Source organism: Equus przewalskii, chromosome 20, assembly GCF_037783145.1.
Source record: "Equus przewalskii isolate Varuska chromosome 20, EquPr2, whole genome shotgun sequence".
Taxonomy (NCBI): domain Eukaryota; kingdom Metazoa; phylum Chordata; class Mammalia; order Perissodactyla; family Equidae; genus Equus; species Equus przewalskii.
In genome coordinates, this window is record NC_091850.1 from 37,484,649 (window position 1) to 37,509,794 (window position 25,146).

A 25,146-nucleotide genomic window follows, 5' to 3' on the forward strand; every position below is an offset into this window, starting at 1 on the left:
TGAAATATGATTGACATGTAACATTGTATAAGTTTAAGGTGTACAATGTGATGATTTGATTCACTTATATATTGTGATACGCCATCCTGTATATAAGTGGCTACCACAGTAGTCTTAGTTAACCCCTTCATCATGGCACACAATTATCATTTTCTTTTTGTGGTGAGAACATCTAAGGTCTGCTCTCTTAGCAGCTTTTAAGTATATAATACAGTATTGTAAACTATGATTACCATGCCATACATTAAATCCTCAGAACTTATTCACCTTATAACTGGAAATTTGTACGCTTTGATGGCAATCTCTCCTTTTCGTCCACCCCCCAGTCCTGATGACCATCATTTTACTCCTTCTTTGAATTTGGCTTTTTTAGATTCCACATGTAAGTGATATCACACAGTATTTGTCCTAATCTATCTGACATTTCACTCAGCATAATATCCTTAAGGTCCATCCATGTTATCACAAATGGCAGAATTTCCTTCAGTCTCATGGCCAACTAATATTTCATTATAAATGTATATACTACATCTTTTATATCCATTCATTCATTGATGGTCACTTAGGTTGTGTCCATATATTGGCTACTATGAATAATGCTACAATGAACATGGAACTGCATATATATCTTTGAGATCCCGATTTTATGTTCTTTGGATATATATCCAGAATGAAATTGCTGGATCACACGGTAGTTGTATTTTTAGTTTTTAGAGGAACTTAAAATTCTGTGTTCCATAGTTGCTTTATCAATTTACATTTCAACCAAGATAGCACAAGGGTTCCCTTTTCTTCACATCCTTGCCAACATTTGTTGCCTTTTGTCTTTTTTTATAATAGGTGTGAGGCGATATCTCGTTGTGGTTTTGATTTACATTTCCCTGATGATTAGTGATGTTGAACTCTTTTCATGTACCTGTTGGCCATTTGTATGTCTTCTTTAGGAAAATGTCTATTAAGTTCCTCTGCCCATTTTTTAAGCAGATTGTTTGTTTTTATTGCTGTTGAGTTGTATGAGTTCCTTATATATTTAGGATATTAACCCCTTATCATATGTAGATTTGCAAATATTTTTCTCTCATTCTGTAGGTTGTCTTTTCATTTTTGTTGGTTTCTTTTGCTTTGTAGATGCTTTTATTTTGATGTACTTCCACTGGTTTATTTTTACTTTTGTTGCTTGTGACTTTGTTGCCATATCCAAAAAATGTTGCCAAGAGCAATGCCAAAAAGCTTTTTCCTTATGTTTTCTTCAAGGATTTCTACCATTTCAGGCCTTATGGTTACGTCTTTAATCCATTTTGAGTTAATTTTTGTTAGTGGTATAAGATGGGGTCTAATTTCATTCTTTTGCACGTGATTATCCAGTTTTCTCAACATCATTTATATAAGAGACTATTCTTTTCACATTGAGTATTCTTGGCACATGTCAAATATTAGTTGACTGTATATGTGAGGATTTATTTCAAGAACCTATTTGATTTTTTCCATTAGTCTACTGTCTATTTTTATGCCAGTACCATACTGTTGAAATTATTATATCTTTGTAACAGAGTTTGAAATCAGGAGGTGTACTGTCTCCAATTTTGTTTTTCTTTCTCAGGGTTGTTTTGGCTATCTGGGGTCTTTTGTGGTTCCATATAAATTTTAGAATTGTTTTCTTTTCTATTTCTGCGAAAAATACCATTGGAATTTTGGTAGGGATGACAGTAAATCTATAGATAGCTTTGGGTACTGTGGATATTTTAGCAATATTCATTCTTCTAATCCACGAACACAGGATTTCTTTCCACTTATTTACTTTTTTGTCACTTTCTTTCAACAAAGTCTTATGGTTTTTAATGTACGGATCTTTCACCTCCTTTGTTAAATTTACTCCTAACTACTTTCCTGTTTTTGATGCTATGGTGAATAGGATTTTTTTTTTTAATTTCTTTTTCAGATATGTCATTGTTAGTGTATAAAAACACAACTGATTTCAGCATGTGGATTTTGTATCCTATGACTTTACTGAATTCATTTATTAGTTCTAACAATTTTTGGTGGAGTCTTTAGGATTTTCTATATGTGAGATCATATTGACTGCAAACAAAAACAATTTTACTCCTTTTCATATTTAGATGACTTATATTTCTTTTTCTTGCCTAATTGCTCTGGCTAGAACTTCTAGTAGTATGTTAAACAGAAGTGGTAAGAGTGGGCACGCTTGTCTTGTTCTTGATCTTGGAGGATAAGCTTTCAACCTTTCACATTGGGTATGATGTTAGCTGTGGGCTTGCCATATATGGTCTTTATTATGTTGAGGTATGCTATTTATTATCTCCATTGTCTCCACGTACACTGCCATCACCACATCACCACTGGCACTGCATGTCGGTTTGAAGTTTGTGTGACAACAACAATGCTGAAGTTAAATAGTGAAAACTCTCACAACTGTCTATATACTCTAGAAAAGGCTGATCCCAGTCATCCTTATAGCAAGATAACGTCAACAATCTAATTGCTGATCTCCCGACTTTCTTTCTTGCCCCCTTTCAATCTAGTAGCAGCTAGAGTTACTTCAAGATACTATGTCCTAACTTGACTTTCTGCTCAAAATCTTTCAGAAATTTCAAAATATTTCAATCTATTATTTCAGAAATTTTGTCTTTTATCTCCATTTAAAGGCCAAATGTGAGATTCTGCTTTTGCTTAATTGACTATCAAGTTGTTTTGAAGAGAACGTAGGCACATGCTGAGAAGTCAGCCAACTTTGGAATATGGGTGTATAAATATTTCTCATTTGATTATTTGTCATTTTGACACTGTTTGTGATGGTTTTTGTGCCACACATATTTTAAACATGTTAATAGAGTCAAATGTTTTATTTGCATGGCTTCTTGATTTTCATTCTAGTACAGAAAGGTCTTCTGCACCTGCAGTTTGCACTAGCAGTCTTTGTATTTGCTTTCAGTATTGATATTTTTTCTACATCAAGATCTTTAATAAAACTTAAATTTATTCACACAAATTATGTCTCCTATCTATGCTGTTTTTCCTCCTAGAACATCCTAATATCCCCAAACCATTTATTAAATCACCTCATCCATTTCCTGCTATGTTAAAATGATGCCTTTACTAATTCCCCATACATTTTCAATATCATTTCATCCTCTCTATTACTTTTCGTTAATTTATTTGTTTATTCTCAGACCAATGCTCTTTTTTCTAAACATAGTAATGTTATTGTAAACTTTAATATCTGGTAGGGAAATCTTGTATCACTATATTTTTCTTTCAAGTAAACCTTATAATTTTATCATAAATTTTCTTCAATAAATATTTAAAAACTGTTTTGCCAGGCAAAATTATAAAACACAATTAGTAACAAAACTCAATATTCTGGAATTTTAAATGCAGTTGCATTGCAATTACAGAGTAATTTAAAATTACTGCTGACGCTTAGCTTCTCTATTTATCCAGTATGTTCTTTCCACAAAATGGCTTGCTTTGCTCATTAAAATAATGTATATTAATTAAAAAATTAATTTTGTTTATTGTCAGTTATTGCTCTCATTATAAGTAAAACCTCTCTCCATTTATATTAGTAATGTTTAAGTTATTATACAGGATATATGATATATACATCCAGACACTTTAATAAATTATTTTATTATATAGTTATGACATATGTGTAGACATGCAATTATACACACATATATTTGTTATTTTAGCCTCTTTTCATTTTTGGATATACAATAGCATCTTCAATTGACAATTCTGTCTCTACTTTTCCAATATTTATACTGTTTATTGAGATTTTTTAAACAGAATTTATCAGTTTTTAATCCCAAGACAGTTAAATTGTGATGTACTTGTCAGTAGCCAAATGACTTTATTTGTTTTTTGCAGCATTTTTCTCAGTGTTTTGTCATTCTGAAATTAGGTGGGAACTTTCTCTCCTATCTAATTAACACAAATACCATTATTAGGAGCCTGTCTTGACAGTTAACCCACGTGGCCATCTTTGCCAGCTGCCGGCTGGGTTTTTCTTAAACAAGTCAAATAGCTCCCACGTAGGCACTGTGAAACCCAAAAGTCACACTCCCTTAAAAGTGCATATTATCCACCCTCAGTTTCAGTCTGTTACTCTGAAACTCTGGGTGTCCTTGTTAGTTTCAAGCTCCAGCTGCCTCTGGGAAACTAGAGAGCAAGTAGCTACGCTGCTCAGGGAGCTGTCGCATTGAGGAGTTCTATTAAATAACAAAATGACTTAGTGCTCCATGCTTTCTGCTGGCTTTGCAGTTTCTGCACTCGATCTAAGGAGCACAAGTCTCCTATTCAGAATCTACTATGGCAGTACCATTTTACTTAGCTTGATGCTCAGCCGAAGTGAATGTTACAGGTGACTATGAACAGGGTGCTTAGTGAATATTACTGGTGAGCCTCTCAGAGTCATTCATTTTGCGTGCTTCATGACCATTTGATATATCTCTTTTGGTCTTCATGTTCCATCAGTTCCAGAGATGCCAGTTAGAACCTCATTTTTCTTTCCAGATTACATGAAGAAGGCTAACAAATCGGTAAGGAAAAGACTGACAATCCAATACAAAATGTGTAAAAGATGTGAACAGTGACTTTGCAAAAGAGGATATCTAAAAGGCCAGTAAAGATGTAAAAAAAATCATTCATCATGGAAATGCAAATTGAATCCACAAAGCGATATCATACGCGTCCATCAAATGCTTTAAAACAGAAATGACTCACAAGCATTGTCAACGACATGATGCAAGCTATTCGCTCATACATTGCAGGTGGAAGTGAAACCACTTTCAAGGACTGTTTGGCAACATCTCTTAAAATGAATTATATACTTGCTGTGCACTTCTGCAATCTACTTCTTTGCATATAGATAAGAGATTTAGGCGCCTACGTCGTCCAAAAGACACCTCTTGAGTAGGCTGATGCGTGCTGTGAGTATGCTCATAGCAGTTTTATTCACATAGCCAACAACCAAAAACCATCAAGTGCCCAACAAAAATAGAATAGACAAATAAAATGTGTTATATGCATGCCCTATTTTGCTACACAGTGATAAAAAAGAATAAACTGCAACAACGTGGTTACATTTCAGAGACAGTTGCTGAATGAAGTCAGTTGCAAAAGGAAATATACTGTATTATCCATTGATACGACAAAGAAACAAAGACAGAAACAAGCAAACTATCCTAAGATACGGAAGTGAAAATACTGGGTACCTCCAGCGGGGGCATTATCTGAGAAGGATTGTAAAGAAACAGTCATGGGTGCCATAAGCCTTCTAAGCCTTGATCTGGGCAGTCATTATGTGGTATATATATGCAAAAATTAATTGAACAGAGCAGTAAAATTAGTACACTTCATGTACTCTACTTGAAGCATCTCAATAAAAAAAATGTTAAATGTGTGTCTCATGCACAATTCAGATAATGATTGAGTATAGTTCCTAGTCAAAGCCTATTTGTAATCTTTCAGGCCCGATCATAAGCAATTACACAGGCTTTACCTGGAGCTGCCCCCCAAGCCCGAGATTCAGTGCACAACCAATGCACCACAGTCTCTGAAGGGAGAGACAGTCAAGGAGCTCGCTGGGATGGTCAAATAAGAGATGAACAGAGGGGTTCTAACAAAGCCAGGGAAGGTATTTCCAGGCCACTGCCTACTGTTCCGCAGTGATGGGACCATAAGTCTTCAGAGACCCCGCCCCCCACACACAGAATTGTACCCAGAGATTATTATTGGCTCTAAACAGGCAGCCGATGCCAAAGGACAGTCTGCAGTGAGCTATTGCAACTTGTGCTTTTAATGAAAAAGAATGTAGAACCATTCGGGATCATTTTGCCCAATGACCTGAAGAGACCTTAAAAATGGCTAATTCACCTCCACAATGACGAAGACACGCTTGCTAAACTTAGTAAGGGGGAGTGACACCTTGTGGTGTGTGCCACTACAGACCGTGACAATGGCTAGAGTGCCTGGACAGTGTCCACTTTGCCGAAGGAGAAGGAAGAGGGGGAGGATGACTGGGGACAAAGGAGAGAGAGTCTGTTGATTTATGATTTCATTTCTAATCACTTTTTTCCACATAAATCAAGTTTCCATCTGCCCTTATTGGGTAATTTGTTTTCCTTTTTTAAATTTCAGGTTATTCCAGAGTCCCGTTCTTTTTTTCTTTATATTTTCTTCAGTAACTTTGTCAACCTGGACCTATTTTTGTGCATAAACAAGCAGGAGAATTATTTTTGTTGCCTTCTGTATTTACTTGTGTTAAGAGAAAACTTGTTGGAACTTATCTTGAGGGATTAGTTGTTTTCATAAAGACAAGCCACCTTTTCAGGGATGTGGATTCCACAGCTAAGTGGTTTGCGCCCTGTGAAGAAATTCCCCAGTCTCACTCTCATTTTATGTTATTATGAACAGTGGATGGAGGTCATTGACATTCTAAGTCCATGGTTGTCACGCTGCTCTTCGAGCACAAGCCTCTTCTACCGTACCACCTTCCCTGGGATTTACTCTCTGTAGTATTGCTAGAGGGTATAGTTACAGAATAAGTGCATAGCCACAAAGAAAGTAAAAGAATCAAAAGTACAAATTCCTGGGGCCAACCTGGTGGCATAGCAGTTAAGTTTGTGTACTCTGCTTTGGTGGCCCGGGGTTCACTCGTTTGGATCCCGGGCGCGGACCCAACACCACATATCAAGCCATGCTGTGGCAGATGTCTCCCATATAAAAGGGAGGAAGATGGGCACAGATGTTAGCTCTGGGCCAATATTCCTAAAAGAAAAAAAAAGTACAAATTCTTTAATTGTGCTTATAGATGAAATCTTCCAGTGACCTTTGTCTTCACTGTTCCATGATCTTTCTACCTCTTAGCTTTTCTCTGGGCCTTTTAGTAGAAAGTACTCCTGGGCTTACTGGTTGACTGATCACTATTCTAAACATCTAGAGGTATAAAAATTCAATGTTTTGTTATTATCGTGAATTAACCAATGGAAAAATCAGTAAGAGCATTATCAAATTTGGCATAGTAATCTACAATTGAAGTTTAATGTCTCAGACACATTTAATAGAGAATATTACATTTTTCAGGGCCTTATGTATCCATATCTGTCCATATGCATATAGACACATTTGTTCACATAGTCTTTAGTTCTTTACAGCATTGCTGACATTTCAACACTTAAGTTAAATCATTCTATTTTTAATTACTTGTTTCCATTTGGGAACACAATGCCCAGTTTGCCTTGTATTCATGTATTTTATTAATCACAAGCGACATTGTAAACTCTATCATTCGTATATGAATCTGTGACTTATGCTGTACAAATTTGGACATATGTTATTCACTAGGATGAATTTAAATTTTTATTCACTCTTAAAGTTAGGAGTTTTTAAAATCGTAGTATTACTACCATATAATTAATGCTATAAAAATAATAATGGCACATGGTTTTTGTTGAATGTCAAAACTATTATTGAAAAAATTTTGTAATAAGTACAGAAAAAGTAATAAAAGATCACTAACATATTATTTTCAATTACTTACATAATTACATTTAGATGAAAATCATTCCAAGTAGTTTTCCAAACCAGATGAGCAAATAAATATACGTTCTTTTATAAGAATGGATTGCACTCTGCTCATTAATTCAATAAAAATCTGCAATAAAATTAAGGTGTTCTTGAATTACCAGAAAAATTGAAATTGGGGTGAACTGAAAAGATACTAAATTTAAAGAAGTATATTATTTTACCCCAAATATATTATTTCCTTAAAAATTTAAAGATTAAAAAAGGAGATTACATTAACCCATTAACAGGTTGGGTATATTATTATTTAACTACATGTTCTTAAACAGTTTTTACTGAATCTTTGGTGTAAAAGATAATGTCATTAGCACTCTTTCTCCTCCATTCTAATATTTAATACATAGACTATTACTTTAACCTACTTACAGTTTATTCTGTAACTAATAAACCCTAAATTATGAAACACTTGTTCTCTATTTCAGTGGATCTGTTTGTATGATCAAGAGTTCTCTGTTTGGAGAGTATTTATTCTGATTATGTTCTTAACTGGATGCAATTGACCATCAATAATGTTTGTTCAAGAAATTTGAGTTTTATAGTACACAAGTGATTGTTATTTGAGAATAACTGCATCCTTTGGCTCATATTCTTTTCTTTGAACTTTGTAATCTTAGGACTGAATGTTTCTGTTGAGAAGTCAGATGTGAGTCTGAAGCCCCAACCCTGTAGGTGACTTGCCTTCTTCTGTCTTGTTGTCTGAAGTATTCTTTCCGTGTCCTTTAAGATCTATTTAACTAAAAGGCACCTGGTGTTACCTCCATCCCAACATGCTCTATATACCTAATTAGCCTTTTGAGTCTTTTGGGGGGAAAATTTTGTGTTTATTTTGTGTTAAATAATCTTTTTATTTTTAATTGTTGAGATTTATTTCTCAAGAAAATCAATCATGCTTATTTCAAATGTATTTCTGTCTCACCACTTTACTCTTTTTGCTTTTAATTTGTCGTCCCCCTAATTAAGTCTTTTCTTTACGTTAGCAATTCTCTGTTTGTCCCTTGGTGCTACCAATTTATTTGTGAGTTCAGTTATGCTATTACTTTAATCCTCAATTTTTCCTTTAATTTTAAATTCTCTTTTCATTTATTTGGGCTCTGATTTTATTGAATTAGTGCTCTTAGTAAGTTGCTTTATTCCTCTCAGCGCTTGGACAAACTTCCTTCTGTGTCTTGGGTAAACTTCTCACCTGAGTTCTTTATCTCCTTCAGGCTATGCTCCTCTTTTTGTTGTTATTTGGTTTTTTGTTTTTTTCATCCAAAGTGTATTTGCCTAATTTCAGTACCTGTTAAATCTTTCTCCTATTCTGGCAGTTTAGGGACTTTCCATTTGTTTCTAGGCTGTTGAAGATTGCGATACTTCTTTCCCACCACAGTGAAAACCATTTTGTCATCCAGATAAGATACAATCTTTTTACCCACTGTTTTTATGTGATCTAAGAGAACTTAGAGCTCACTGAGGCAGTGCTCAATGATTCAGAGAACATTCGCTGCTTTCACTCCTTGGGTTTGCTTTGTTCCTTCCATATATTTGGACAATGAATCCCAATCCAAAGTGGACATGCTCACAGGCTCAAGATACAGCCGATGCTCAGTGTGTATGGTAGGAAAATGTACTTGTGTCAGAAACAGGGGTCTTGCTTTTCCTTTCCTCTGTGTTCATGCATTTCTTCACAGCCATTATTTTCAATCCTGTTCACCCCAACTTGACCCCCACCCAGGATAAGAGGAAAATGCGATGTCATAAACTCTGATGACCTCCCTCCAGTTTCAGGGATATCAATAAGCATTTTAAGGATATTAAGACACAACAGTATGTTTTTTGTATGTATGTATGTATGTAAAAACAGTATGTTTTTAGAAGCCTCACTATGCTATCTACAGAGTCCTAGAATTTTCTTGTTAATTTATTTATATCTATACTTCAAGGATTCCGGCATTATGCTGCTCTACTTTTCTTCTTTGGTTGCTACTAGTGAATGTCTGCCTGGTTATTATTATATTTTCTTTTATTTTTAAGATATGGGGAAAAGGAGGATGTTATGGCTTCTATTATTTGACACAAAAATCCAATTCTTATTTTAAAAATATATGTAATCCTACAAAACCATAACATAATATTTATTTTTGAATATTTGAAGCAGGCATTTTAGTTTAGTAAAAGTTTCTTTGATACTAATGTACTATTTTATAGGACTTTTCTAAGATTTAGCCTCTTACTTTCTTAAGATATTAAATAGATTTATAGCATACCAGCATGTTTAACGCATTTGAATTTTTTTCTGGTCATGTAATGTGGCTAGGCTATTAAAAACATTTACTTTTAATACACAGTCTAAACATTTTTAAAATACAAGTGAATCTCCATGTACCAAAATCTATAGATTAAAAATTTCATGGATCAACACTTTAATGACATCCAAAGTCAAGAAACAAAAACCGCCAAAAAAGCTGCAGTTTAGCCATTTTTTAAGCAAAATGCATTCAAATTTACTTGCGTCCATTAAAACAATCCCAGACTTTTAAAAAAAATTATATTTGCAATACACATTCTAGTAAATGAGGTCAAATAATTTACTCCTTACTAAATACCCTTAGAGAGTCTCACAAGGCATATTATGGTTTTAACCCAACAGGAATTTAATATACCTTTAGCTCCACAGAGTACTGTAATTCATATAATATTAATCTAAGGAATATGTACTTTAAAACTTCACTAATATTAATTAAAGAAGGAATTCAAGATACTTGCTATAGTGCCTGAAATACAAACCATAATTTAAGCAATGCATTATCATTATTTTCAAGTATGTGCAATAATTGGAGCTGGGCATAAAAAATACTAGTGAGAGTGTATATATTATAAAGGAAGTTTTAAACTAAAGAATGTCAATTAATAATAGCAATAATAATAATAATGGAAATCCTGTTTAAACTGAGAGCCAGCGGGTCCATGTAGTACAGAGATTTTAGCTGACAAATATCTTGTGGAGTTTCTTCAGGTGACATAATTCTGTTCAGCATCTAATATCCAACCAAGTCCTAGGTTATAAGTCCTTTGGCCTTGCTCCTTAATAGTCAGGCAGTCTTACATTTTTATCAAGATGGGCAGGGCCTTCCTCAAATGGGTTAAAGTCTCTTTTTTACACATCATAACTTATTTCTGAAACAAATTCCTCTTTTCTGTAACTGAGTCATTTAAAGACATGAATATCCTGGATATTACACAAAAATGTACCTCTATCTGTCTATATTTTTAAATCCTTAATTTTCTCAAGTACATTAAATTTATTTTAAGTACCTAAGAGGCATTGGGGGTAGAAATTTGTATTTTGGAGACAAGTGATTATGTTTTGTATCTAAAATAAGCTAAGCAAATGCAATTGAAAATTTTATTGACATTACTATTAGGATTACATTATAGCTGATTTTTCCTTTCCAAATATGACTGTTTTTTGCATGTGCATTGAATGTATATAGTATGCTGTTGAAAATGAAGAAAGAGACTAAAAAGTGTTGAATAAAAATAGCAAAAATAGATAACCACAGGATTATAGAAAAACTAGTCAAAATGGATTTGGGTGAAAATATTTACGCATGAGGAAGCAGAAAGCAATATTGAATTTGAGTAACAGGAGATCAATGCAGATAATTTAAAAAATAGATATTATGCTTTTAGTTTGCAATGCGGTTTATTTTTCCTTTATGTTTTTATTTTTTATTATGAGTTATCTAGCAAGCCAGTATCACATAATTCCAATATGGAAAATCTGTCCTTTGGAAAATATGTAGTGCTTGCTGTACATTTAAGCATGTAATTTATTCTTACACTGATTGGTTTCAAATGTCATTAGAGACGTCAGAGATTATTTTAAATAAATAATGTCTCCTCTTTGATGTTCATATTTAATCAATATAAATAGATGCATTTGGGGTGGTTAGAGTTACCACAACATTCAATTAGGATTGGGATTCTCTATTCTCTTGTGATATTGATTTGGGAAACTCTGAAGTTTCTATAGTTGTATTATGGAACAAGTAATTTGGTTTAAGGTTTTTTCTTCCTCCCTTTATTTTGTACTCCCTACTTCTTTCTGTTTCTCTTTGTCCTTCACACCCTTTATCTGTAATATATTAGTTTAATAATTTATTTTATGATTCTAATTTGATAAAATTTCAGCAGTTTGACAAATTGCCTTCCAAATATGGCAAATATTTTTCTTTAGTTTGAGAGCAGTCCTTAACAAAACAGAAATTAGACACATTAACTCAAATCTTGCTGAAACAGGGGTACCAAAATATGTTTAGTTTCAGCTTATAAATTCTACCATGATGTCAGAAAACAGAAGAAACTTCTTTCTCTAGGCAACAGAAGCAAAATATCAAAAGTTCTAAATAGTAGAATGCAAACCCCACCATCACGCTTCCTACTATTTCGTATCTCCTGCCAAGCTCACCATATAATCATGGGCCTTTCTCTGTATCAGAGAACTATACCAACGGTCGAAAAAGGTGGGAAAAAGTGAAAAGTTCTACCTAGTCCTCTTAATGTCATTGTTGTTTCCTTCATGGTATTTAAAAATGTATATTGGGGCCCGGCCAGTGGCGCAGCGGTTAAGTTCGAACTTTCTGCTTCCCATTGGCCTATGGTTCACCGGCCAGGTGCAGACATGGCGACGATTGGTACACCGCGCTGTAGGCATGCCACGTATAAAATAGAGGAAGATGGGCATGGATGTTAGCTCAGGGCCAGGCTTCCTCAGCATAAAGAGGAGGACTGGCAGTAGTTACCTCAGGGCTAATCTTCCTCACAGAAAAAAACAAAATGTATACTAACTTTATACTTTTGCTTGTTCAATTACTGCTGGTTTATCTCTAAGAAGTTTCTACTTGATTCCCCACAATTTGAGCAGTAAAATTATAGTTATTTCCCAAAACTTCTTGGATATCTATTATGCTAACATCTCAGCAGCATCCTTAGCAACATATCAAAGAATGAAGACTTCAGTATCTTTAGGTTAGAATACAGAGGAGATTTCTAATGTAATTAAATATGTAGCTGTTCTAGAGCTTCTAAAGGAGAAAAAAAAGGATTTTAAAATAAACCTGTTTTATCCAATTTCTTATCAGGTTCTAATTTGTTAACATTTTTCTCTATTGACCTTTAGATAACAATCAGGGTATACTCAGCAGAATTGTTGGTTTCAGAGTAAAAATGATTGGTTCTTATAGACCCTGTGCATCTCTCAAAGAAATAAGTGGAACAAATAAAGCATGCCATGATATCAAAGAACCCTATGGAAACAGCCCCTGTTTATTCATCTACTGTAAGCTGAGTCAAACATGTGTAGCCAGAGAACTTCACGGAACAGGTGAAGGGTGGGTTGAAGGCCCCATGCTTAAGTTACTGAAACTAATTTTGTTCCACGTTAATTTAACTTACTGATGTTACTCTATTTTGTTTTGTTTTTTAAAGTTGTTCTTTATTGCGAAATATTTTAAGAGTCCAAGGCAGTGGAAATATATTAACCTAGTCATATATAGAATGTAGCACCTAGGCAAACTCACATAATAATGTACTGCAAAGTGACAACGTGAATTTTGAAATAAATACTAACGCACTCCAAGCTCTGTAACTTAACGACACAGTATACAATTATCAAATAAACTGCACTCTTCTTTAATGACATGAATATTCAGTACTTCTCAGTCCTCCCTTACGTTCCTCTGTGCTGGTCCTGGGGTTCACCATGATTTGCTTTTGCAGTTCTGTCTTAAATAGGGTTTTCCCTGTCAAAAGCAGAGAGAGAAAGGAAAGTAGCGAGAAAAACAAAATAAAACACAAAACAGTCAACTTTCCTTCCACATGTAATGTGAATGCTCTATTGAGTTCTAGAAACTTATACTAGCTTCCTACTCATGGGTCTTCTTGGGAGTCTCACAGACATCTGCTGTTTAACAGGACAAAAACTTGATATCTTTTCTTTCTCCTTATCTCTTGTCTCATTTCCAATTTGCCCCATCGTAGAACTGTACCACTATCTTTGTTAAAGGAAGAAGCTTCACAATGTGTTTACATTTAGCTCACCCACACAGGAGATCCAAAAGTAAGCTTTGCCAATTTTACATTTAAAATGGCAATCTCTCCCTTTACTCCTTTCCACCACTTTTGTCCTCATCCGGGTCCTGCTTGTTTGTTTTCTGGATTCCTCCAACAGCCTGGCAAATCAGCCTCAGGCTCTAGAGTCAAGTGGCCTGCTTCAGTTCCACATCTGTGGGATGGGGGATATGAATGTTGTGGAGAGAGTAAGGAAGTAAAAAGCCAACTAATACATAGTTCAGCTTTCCTAGACCAAGAGGCAAAAAAGAAGGATACTATGAAGCTACTTAGAAAAGGAAAGGACACCTGTATCAGCTTGCCTTGGAAGCCTGGAGTGGGCGATCCAGGTTGGGGCCACATCACGTACCCACTTGCCCTCACCTGGAGACACTGTGAAGTGTTAGAGCCACAGGTCCGAAGGGTGAATGCAGGGGATTTCACGGTCCTTCTCCCTCTTTGACCAGTGACATGCATGTCCTGACTGCCTCCTGAAGACCATGGCCTTCCCCACTTAACAGGTGACCTGAGACAAAGTCAGTCTCTGGCTCGCAGACTGAGGTTCCACTACTTCACCCATCCAACAGTTGCCAACAGTAGAGTCCCCAACAGGTAGGTGGCAATCAAGGCAAGAGGAGACCCTGCTTGGTCTCCATGGCTCCCAGGGCCATTTCCCTGGAGCCGTACCCAGGACTGTCTGAACACAGATGGTAGGCAGCATATGACAGGTGTTTGCAGACTCCGGAGATAGTACATATAACAGATTTAGGATACTTTCTGACACACAGTAAGCTTGTTACTCAACCAAAGTGAATTCACTTCTGAGTGAGTTAAATCAGACTCTCCACCAGAAGTAGTTGTCTCACAAAGTAAAATATATTTGCAGCAAATAGGAGACCATGTGGAACATTTCCAAAGTCATGAAGTCAGAGAACAAAGGGAAGCAGGGACATTTTATTTTGGATGGGGATGAATATTCAAAAGGGAGAGGTGGGGATTCCCTTGCGCCGGCTCAGTTGGAAAACAGGCTTCCGCATACACTACAGGCTATGGTAATAAGGCCTAAGCTTGTCCTGGAGAGATCTTAGCATTAAAAATAAGGCAGAGGTCATGGGTGTAGCTCCTGTGGTGAGGCTTGGTCTGGTTCAGGGTGGCTGGTGGTTGCTCATTAACATAACAAAAGGGAAAAACAATTTGGAAAAACAGTTAAATGCTTCCAAACCCCTCACTGAGTCCCTGGGACAACTAGTCAATGACGAGAGCTCTCAATAAACATTAACTAAAACTATTATTATTGATAATAGCACTACCTTAAAACCCCTCATGGCTTTACCATTGTATATGGAATAATAGCTAAATGCCTAACAACACCTGAAATCATATTGGTGATTTGGCTTCTGTTCAGTCACCTAACTACAAAGTTTGCCACTCCTCCTTGCCCGTGACATGTCATGTAATGACATTACAACCAGACCAGTTCCCATGTCTGCCTCTCCTCCTCTCTTGCATGGGTAAATCTTAAGTTTCGTGAATCAGTTTGGAAGTCAGCTCATTGGTCAGATCGTCTTTCTGTCCCTATCATAAAAAAAGTTCTACTTGTTATTATTTATCTTAGCACCTTGCTTGTTTCCTTCTTGGTTTTTAAAACAATTACAATTATTTTATCCAAATGTTTTTCTCTTTGCTTGCTTGTGTCTCCTACTGGATTTTAAGCTCTGTGAGAATAAGAATCACGCATGTCTTATTCATCAATATTTTCCCAAAGTCTATAACAATGACCAATATAGAGTGGTGATAAGTAAATATTTCTAAATTGTAAATAAAGCAAAAAGTAAGCGAATTTTACTTGCCTATATGAACCATGCTCCCTACCTTTCAGTCTACACTGAAAAGAAATTGTATCTTTTTCCCACAATCAATTGATATTCCATAGTTTGCATCATTTGCTAAATAGTGGTCAAAGTCCAAATAAACATATACTTTAAGTTCTTACAAATGAACTCATAACTGGGAAAAATTATTATAATATCCTTTTTTTCCATGATTCCTAAATAATGCATCATTTGTAAAAGATATTATTAGGTTTTCAGTGCTTAAAATGCATTGATATGTTTTTTGATAGCAGAGTGAATTTTGTGCACAGAGGGACACACCGAACTCTTTAATTAAAAAAAAATTATTATTCTTTATAACCTTATTAAATTATCTTAGACATTATATATCAGGCTTCTAGTTATTAACAGATGATTTATATGAAGCAAAACAATATAAAATTAATTTTCCACTAAATATTTAAACATTGATTATCTTCTAAACATCAAAATAAAATCACAAATTCAGTAAGTCAAATTACATTGAATGCCTTAGGTATTATAAATTCAAACAAAAACCTTCCGTATACTGTGCTGATTACAAAACTGGTTATCATACTTTTATGAAAACTGAGTTTCAAAATTTTGCCTCTCTGAATTTAACTCATTAATTTTCATTTCCTGTTTTCCTGTGGCTTTTCTTGCCCTGGATTAACACCACAGAATTTTTGTAACTTATTCTGATACTCTCAAAAGTTTCCTGTGTTTACAATAATGTACTTGGTGCAAAGGAGGAAGAAATCCATCTCAGACTGGAGAAGTCTGCAAGAGCTGTGTGGGTGACCTTGACTTTTGAATTGAACATAATATCTAATTGTCTAGTCCAGGGAAACCCAAATCCAAGCCAGTGGTCATTCATGAGTGACTTTTTTCTGTTTTAATAGTTAGGTTTCTCTTGCTATGCTATGGGCTTTAATACCTTCTCTTTCATTGTATTTTAATTTGATTAAACCATACTGTCTTTCTCAGAAATGGTGTCTTTTTCCTGAACTTCACAAGATCAGCATTATTTAACAAAGTATCATGGGATTATGATGTATTGACTTGGAGCATGGATGTAGTTAAAAACCCACAATAAATCCTATCAGAGTCTCATAATTAGGTAGCATCACCTAGCCTTTTCATGTACCAAGAGACGAAAGACTGAGTCTGCTTAGTTAGCTGATAGGGATATGGCTAATTTATTATCTTAAAACGTACCATTGGGCATTCCATGTGTAGATAAAATGCATTGTGAATTCAAATAGCTTTCTTCATCTTGTCCTTCCTCCCATAAGACTTAGCCATAATAATGTATACAGCAAATGATGATCTAAACAAAAAAAATTACTTTATTTGGCTCTTTTAGTATTTAACTCTATGTATCTAAATAGCATACTATATGGCTTTTTCTTGATTTTTTAGTTATAGTATCTTTAATTTACTTACCACAATGGATACAAAGGATGTTCTCATCTTTCCTTGTCCTCACCACAACCACACACATTATTATGGCTAAGTAAATGCCAGTTACACGAAAGCCATATAGCATGCTATGAGTACTTTTCAATTCTGGAACATATTTTTCGGAGTTAATAATTGCCTCATTTATTTGCTTTCTTCGTTTTCTGTGTTCTCATTATTATTCCAATTCCAAACTCTTCGCCAGTGGTGTCTATCTCTTCTCAGAATGAGGAGATACATCAAACAATCTATAAATTTCCTTTTAAGTAAAGTGCTTTGAACAATGTCTGAAATAGAATAAAAATAAAGCTTGCTATATCCATGTAATGGAATACTTTGGCCATAAAAAGTAATGAAGTATTAATCCTCAATACAACATGGATAAACCTTGAAAACTTTATGCTGGGTGAAAGAAGCCGGAAATAAAAGGTCATTTCTTGTATGATTCCACTCCTATGAAATAGCCAGAAGAGGCAAATCCATAGAAACAGAAAGGAAAGCAGCGTTTTCCACCATCTGGGAAGGGTGGGAGGAATGGGAGTGCCTCCTAATGGGTACCAGGTTTCTCTTTGTAGTTATAAAAAAGTGTTCTAAAGTTAATCGCGGTGATGGTTGTGAAACTTCGTGAATATACTAAGAACCACTGGATTTTGCTCTCTAAAATGGTGAATTGTGATATATTAATTGCATCTCAGTATTAAAAACAAAGCAGAGGGAGTCATCATGGAGTCCTGGGAAAGACTAATGTCAGAGAAGAGCAGGGCAAGGAAAGCGGCTAGCATTCTTCCACCTAAAGCCAAAAATCCATTCCAGGACATGCTTATGGATTTTTAACAGATAACCCAGTTTTATGGTGGGAAGGACAAGCGGAAGAAGGATATTTGAATTCTCAACATTTTTCTGCTGTGTTTCAATTCTAAAGTTGTTCGTTGACTACCTATAATGAGTCTGACATTGTCTCATACTCTGTGAGTGTTCCAACGGGGAATTCAATCTCATCTTCAATGAGTTTAAGTCTAACTAAAGAAAACAGAACTTAACGCACAGAGAAACTGTAAAAACACTGCAAGAGAATGCACAATAAATGGCAATGAGAATGATACTCCAAAGTAAGAGGTTTGGACAAGCTTATTCTACAGTTTCATTTGTTCCTGTATTCCTAGAATATTTTATCCATATACAAGTGAACACTTTTTTTTTATGATTGTACTATTTACAGGGAATGTTATCTGTGCTTCCCAAATGCTATTTTCATATTTTAGTGCTTTCCTTCCTGACTTTCTATATGGTCTTGTATTCTGTTGTTTTCTCGTCTTCACCATGCCAGCATGTTTATCCCAAAGAAGTCATTTTTTCCTCTTGATATTGCTCTTTTTAATCAATTTTGTAAAAGTTCTGTTTTAGTACTCATTTTTCCCTTAACTCTGGATTATACTTTTTCAGCTAATTGGGTTTCTTATCATCTTATATTTGATTTTTTCAATTTATTTTGCAGTCTACATAATTACAGTATGAGCCATATATTTATGAAGATAACTTCTTCTGTGTTTCTGAGTATACTCATTCTATAGGGAATATACATTATATATACATATACACATACATATGCCCATATTATGTTCTTTCATTTTCTTCGGTTTTTTAACATCATAAAAATCACTTCTTTCATAGTACCTGTGTTTTAAGAAAAGGTCTATTTGAAGCTTCTCAGTGTTCAGAGAAGATATTGGTCAATTTTCTTTTATTTTCTAGTCATTTCATTTGTCTTTGCTCCAAAATTTTATTTTGAAGATGATGTTAAGCTGAACCTATGGTAATAGCATTTGATAGGCAAAGACACAGCTTATTTTTCTGTGTGCTCTTGCACTTTGTTTGCATGAACTTGCATTTCCCCCAAAGGAAGTGTAAGTGGGATCTGCTCCTTGATTCCTAGAATTCTTATTTTTATTTCTCCCCGTGCCTCTTCCCAAAGATTGTAGCACTGGTCTGTATTACCTTCATTAAGACTTACTGCTATACGTATTTCAATTTTAGGAGGAGAATTTGTGATCTGTCTTCACTCATAATTTTTCCAATAGCACATTTCCTCTTGTTATTTATGTTGTTTATTTTTAAACTATGTATTTCATTGTGGTTTAAATTAGCCAAACAGAAGTCATATATTAGAATAAGATTAGTTTGACTGGGTTTACAAAGACAGAACATCAAAATTGTATTATACAAGAAAAGTTATCTATTCAACATCTTTCTCCTTCAACTGGTTTGTGCAGCATCCCTAAAAACTCCTTTACAAGTAGGCAGTAAGTCTATTTGGAGACTTCTAATCATAGAGAAGTCCATTACAACATCGCGTGAGGTAGCAGGTTAATGCTTTTAGAAACTCTGCTAAGAATTGTTTTTGCATGTTGAATTATCATTAGCTTTCCTTTCCCAACCACAGGCCTCAGTTCTCTCTGTAAACATATATGTTGATACTTCTTATACAAAAAAAACCCAAGACATTTTAAATTTACTTACCACGATCGTGTTATATTTAAACATTCCAAATTCTTCTTGCCATTCATATGGATTGTTTTTCCTCTGTAAGCACTTTGAAATAAAGCAAAGACAATTAATCACACGTTGCACTATTGGGCTGACCAACATAGAATGAGATAAATGTCCTTGTATACATTATCACAAAATTTTTAAAAATCATCATTATTTTGGAGAGAGAGAGAGATATCAAGCAGTGAAATAAATGTAAGGGAATAAAAATTATTTATAGAATTTCTCATAGTAACTCTTCTGTCAATTGTAATAGATACCATTATCTCATATACCACAAAGAAAATTTTATGCCAATGAAATTATAACATATATTACAATTTTAGAGAGGTTAAAATGTTAGAAAACATGTAAATAAGAGTTGATAAAATGTGGCACCTCATATTCTTAAAAGGTAATAAACATCAGCATTTTCATCTTTTTCCCTGTGATGTGCTTGCTTAACTGGCGTGCTAACCAGGTGCTGAATCTATTTTCTAAATAATCTCTTACTGTCAATGAAATATAAGTGGTATTCACTGAGTACACAAGTAGCAAAAGGAGGAAATGATTCATTCTGACTGAAGTGGACAAGTAAGTAAAAAAAGGGTTTAAAATAGAAAATATTTAACTTGAGAGATGGTAATAGAAAGTCTTTCCAAGGCTGAGGGACTAGAGCAAAGTCAGGGAGATATGAACAGATTGATGGGCTCAGAAGAACATAGATCACTTAGTATTCCTGCAGCATCAATTCAAAGTGGACTAGTGAGAAAAAAGATTATCTGATCCCAGATCGAATGGTCAGTTCTCCAAACAAATGACCAGGAAGACAAAGCTTAAGAGTTCAAAACCTTACAGTCCTTATCTCAAAAAGACTAAGAGTGAAAAATAAAGCATCTAATAAATACCGCTTTTTCTATACTACTCTTCAAACATATGTACAGGTAATATTATAGAAATTTGGTTTCCCAATAAATAGCTAGAATAAATTTCTCCTTTGGATTAACAGTATGGCAAACACGAATAACTAACCAATAAATTAAAATAGCCTCAGAGTCTCAGTTGAAATAGCTGTCTGCTCTCGGTTTCCACAGGAAGTCTAATTCATGTAATTTCCCATTAGTGTGGAAAATTTATAATAAGTTAATAATTAAAGTAGGAACGTTCCAGTATCTACATAGAAAGTATGAAATTTGAAGATTACTATCAGTATGACATTTATTGATGAGATATTATGTTTTATTTGTGTTGCTAGTCAAAAATATTTTTATAAATGTATTTAATGCAACTGAGGATTTCACAACGCTAGCTCAATAATAAAATATCTCGCTAAATGCAAGAAAAATTGAGTTTATATAGAAAGAGTGTATCTATATTCAAGAATCCACACTTTTGATGCTATATTCTAAAGGAGTAAAATAGGATAGATAAATGCTATTAGCAGAAGGGAAAAAATAAAGAAGTAAACCTGAGTCTTAGGATCAAGCAGTTAAGGAGTTGTGGCATCTTGAACAAGTTGTAAGATCTAGAGCTAATTGAGACACAGTGTACCAGTCATGTTCTCTCCAAGAAACTGGAAATTCAAACTGGGTAACTAGAGGAAATTATAAAATTATTTTTTACAGAGATTTGGGTAGAATTTAGGAATACCAAAGGAATAATGCCGTACTCTGGAATTCATAACAAGAAGAAACCTTTCACCTTCCTAATCCTGAAGGACCAATTGTCCAAATCTGCAGAGGATGGAAAACAGCCCAATACAGCCAACAAATAACATCATACACTTAAGGAGTGCAACAAAGTGCATATCCAAAGTTCACACTCCTTCAGCACTCAGATCTTTTGCTGTTGCCTTCCTCCTGGCTGTACACAACCATATGCTGAAGTCTAGAGAGGTCATTGAGGTAACCTCTATACATCAGCTTCCTAGAGCACATGGCAGTGTACAAAAGGTTAGAGAATGTCTTTAGATAGGCAAATCAAAGGTATGCAGGTGAGAGTACCTCTTTAACTATCTCATCCTCCCATGAGCATCTACTCTTGTCTTTACCCAGGTGGAAAACTTGCATCCTCAACACTGGTAGCTCGTTGCTTCCTTCTCACCAAGTCCAAATAGTATAATGTCTAAAGTGAAAAGGACCAGAGAGATGTTTGGAGGGATATCAAGACGATATAAGCACACTTTAAACTAATTATGACAGAGAACAAGAGAGTTGCCATAGCTCAGAGGCAAATCGATGAAGGTGGATGTAAGGCAAACACTATTTTATTGTGTTGTGTGGAGATAGATATAAGGATTTCCATTTGGTCCCTATGTAGAAAACACTTTAGAGGTTTTGCCAGTTTTTAAGTATATCTCTTCCCCCTATATGTTCTGGGAATAAAAAATAACCCTGGAATGAATCTATGGTCCCATTGGACCCACTGAAAGAAAGAATCATACCAAGACTCCAACAATCATCAAAAACCTCCACTCTTTGCAGACCGTGATAAATTGCAAAATTCCAGATATTAGTGTCAATTCAGAGGCAGTACCTAAACCTCAAAATGGTTGGATATTTTCTTCATTTTTCTTTTCTTGAGCATCTGTTATCCTGTTAAATTCTGCTAAAATTTTGAGGAAGATTCATGTTGGATACATGGATCATTTTTCTGAGACCTTTTGTAAAACACCTAGACTTCTCCTTCAGTTGAGGACCAGTGAGTCCATTAATTGGCAGAAGTCTGGCACCTGAGAAAGCTTTTTGTCCTGCAGCCATGGAATTTTGCTGCTAATATATGTCATGCAACCCCTTAGTAGGCTGTCAATCTATATTATCCCTGGGGACCACATGCTTCGTTAACCATCGCTACAGATTGCACATTAAAACATTTTTATTACTACTCCTGTCTTGAGATTTATCGAGATATTAGCATCCACCTTGTCTCTTAAGGTCAAACACCACGAACTGCCTGTAGCAATCTTGGATGCCAATGTTTCCCTTGAGATTTAGAGAACCTAAGGCTATGGCAGCATCCTTTGCCATAATGTCTAGCTAACACACGATGGCCACACATAGGCTTTTTTTTTTTTTTTTTTTTTTGAGGAAGATCGGCCGTGAGCTAACTACTACCAATCCTCCTCTTTTTGCTGAGGAAGCCTGGCCCTGAGCAAACATCCATGCCCATCTCCCTCTACTTTATACTTGGGACGCCTACCACAGCATGGCTTGCCAAGCAGTGCCATGTCCGCACCCGGGATCCGAACCCACGAACCCCAGGCCGCCGAGAAGCGGAATGCGCAAACTTAAACCACTGCGCCATAAGGCCAGCCCCTACACATAGGCTTTTAAAACTGCTGATACCCTTCTTACCAAATCCTTTCTTAATGTCTAATAAAGTCTTTCTTTAGACTCTTGCAGAGCACATGGTTAAAGACTGCCTGATCAAGTTACTTGTAATATTTCAATTCCAACGTTACAATCCAGATGAATCTTCTGACTCCTCCCTTTACCTGCCCCCAAGAAACTTCTGATATTTCAACCACACTGCTGATTGTTTGAGCTTCCTGTTGAGTACAGGCTTCAGGGGGTCAAAGTAGCTGCTGCCTGTTATATCCTCTTCAGGCACTGGATCCAAATATCACATCCCAAGTTCTAAGTAAGAACACCTTATAAATATGTATTTCATCCTCCTTTGTCTAACACCCTCAGAATGTCTAACACTCCCATACGTGCTTGCCAGATTCCCTCAATTAAAGCTGGAGAAATTCTCTAACTTTTCTGTATATAGACTTTCTCTTCCTGGAGTCAACTTTGTTCTCATTTGGTGTATATTGAGACAACTCCTATGGCTCTGAAGGCAATGAAGGATATTTAGCATGGCCTCTGCAGAGTAACAGTTTCTAAACACATTTAAGGAAACGATTTCATCAAGGGAAAGCCTGGATCCCTCAGAAAGGGTTAGAAGTTGTACCTCCACTTGCAAAGGAGATTCAAAATTATATGAGAGAGGAAGAATGCAAAATTCTCCGTTGTGTCTGTTTCTTGCCAATTTTCCCTATCCCGTATCTCAGAGACCCATTTTTTCTCCATCAGTGCTCTGAGTTGAGTGTTTTATTGACACTGCAGCTCTGCAACTTTTACAATAGGCTCTGGTTATCGGTCCTCCACCATATTTGCTCTGCAGCTGGAGGAGATAAGAAACTCCTTAAATTTATCACTGAGAATTTCTAATCTTCCATGTGTTATGTGAATTGGATAGTCACAGACTTTATTTTGTTCTTTTACTCGAGTATGCTTTCTAATGCTCTTAGGAGTAGCCAGCTAAAATAAAACACTTTATATTCATTCTTGTCAGCAAAAAGATGAAATTCCAAAGATAATTTATCTCCCAAAGCCTAGTCTTTAATGGCAGCTCTTCCCATGCTGGTACCTGTAAGATTTTGAGAATCTTGATGCCACCACTTCCCACAACTTACCAGTGTCCAATTTCCTCTGGAAACCATTTATCCATGGGCTTCTCAATATGTGTGCAATTCAATCTGAGAATACTATTTCTAAGGGTTGTTTCCTGGAGCCATTTCAGGCACCAATTAATATTTCAGTTAGGGCTCACCAGGAAAAAGATGGCCCACTAAAGTTGCTGTTTTGTGGGATGTTTAATAAAGCAAACCTTTTTACAAACGTGTGTGCATGGTTAAGGGAATAAAACTAAGGGTGGCGGGAGGGTGGCTAATGCAGAACCTTTGAGCCAGTAGTATGTCGGGCATTTTTCATAACTGACTTTACAGAAAAAGGAAAACAAAAACACCTAATTTATAGGTGTGCTGTTTTCCATGATGTAAATACTCACATCATGCCTGATTTCAAGCTGCCAACATGACCTTAGTGGAGACAGAGTCGGAAAGAGGTACTCACTATTGGATCTCATCAGCTGGTAAGAGCCATCTCCAGCTCTGGCAGGCCCACACCACTGCCTGAGACTAGCAACAGCAAGAGGGCATTACCACTGCTAGGCCAGCAAAGACAAAACAGAGATTGTAGTTGCATGGAGAACCCCGGGCTGACAAGAAGTGGAATGTGCGAAAACACTGCGCCACCAGGCTGGCCCCACTTCTTATATCTTTTCTTCCCCTAAACAAGTTGAAGTGTTATCCAATTGTGACTGAAATTTTGGACACATATCTAACATATGATTCTGAATGCTCATGTACACATGGTAAATCTCCAAAAAGTAGGGAAAAATTTTACAAAAATATCATTGTTCATAAGAATCATTACAACACGTGCATTTTGTAATATTGCTCTCCATATGGTTGGCTTTCATTGTCGCTGGAATAAAGACAAACTTACTTCATGTAAGTCTCTGAGCTAGATCTGCACATTCTTGTACATGACGCATATTTTTCAGCCAGAAGGATATAATTGCATTTCAAATACATCATGTAAATGCCTGTATTTTTTTCTCCAGTTCTTCCCATTAGTCTTTTTCTCATCTTTCTAGACATAGCTGAAGTCCAAATTGCCATAAAATCATTTTTGTATTCTTTTTTCCTCAGGTTTTTGAGGTACAACTAACAAATACAATTGTAAGATATTTAAATGTGATGATTTGATATCTGTAAACATTG

The 25,146-nt window shown here is 35.5% G+C and overlaps 1 long non-coding RNA gene across 1 annotated transcript in view; it reads left to right on the forward strand.

Annotated features, from left to right (window-relative positions):
- The window catches only part of LOC139077854 (uncharacterized), a 66,468-nt gene extending 42,906 nt beyond the window's left edge, over nt 1-23,562 (forward strand). The window contains exon 3 of the long non-coding RNA XR_011530434.1: nt 22,937-23,562. This is a non-coding gene — a long non-coding RNA (uncharacterized lncRNA). The remainder of the gene's footprint in view (nt 1-22,936) is intronic.
- The last annotated feature ends 1,584 nt before the right edge of the window (nt 23,563-25,146 follow it).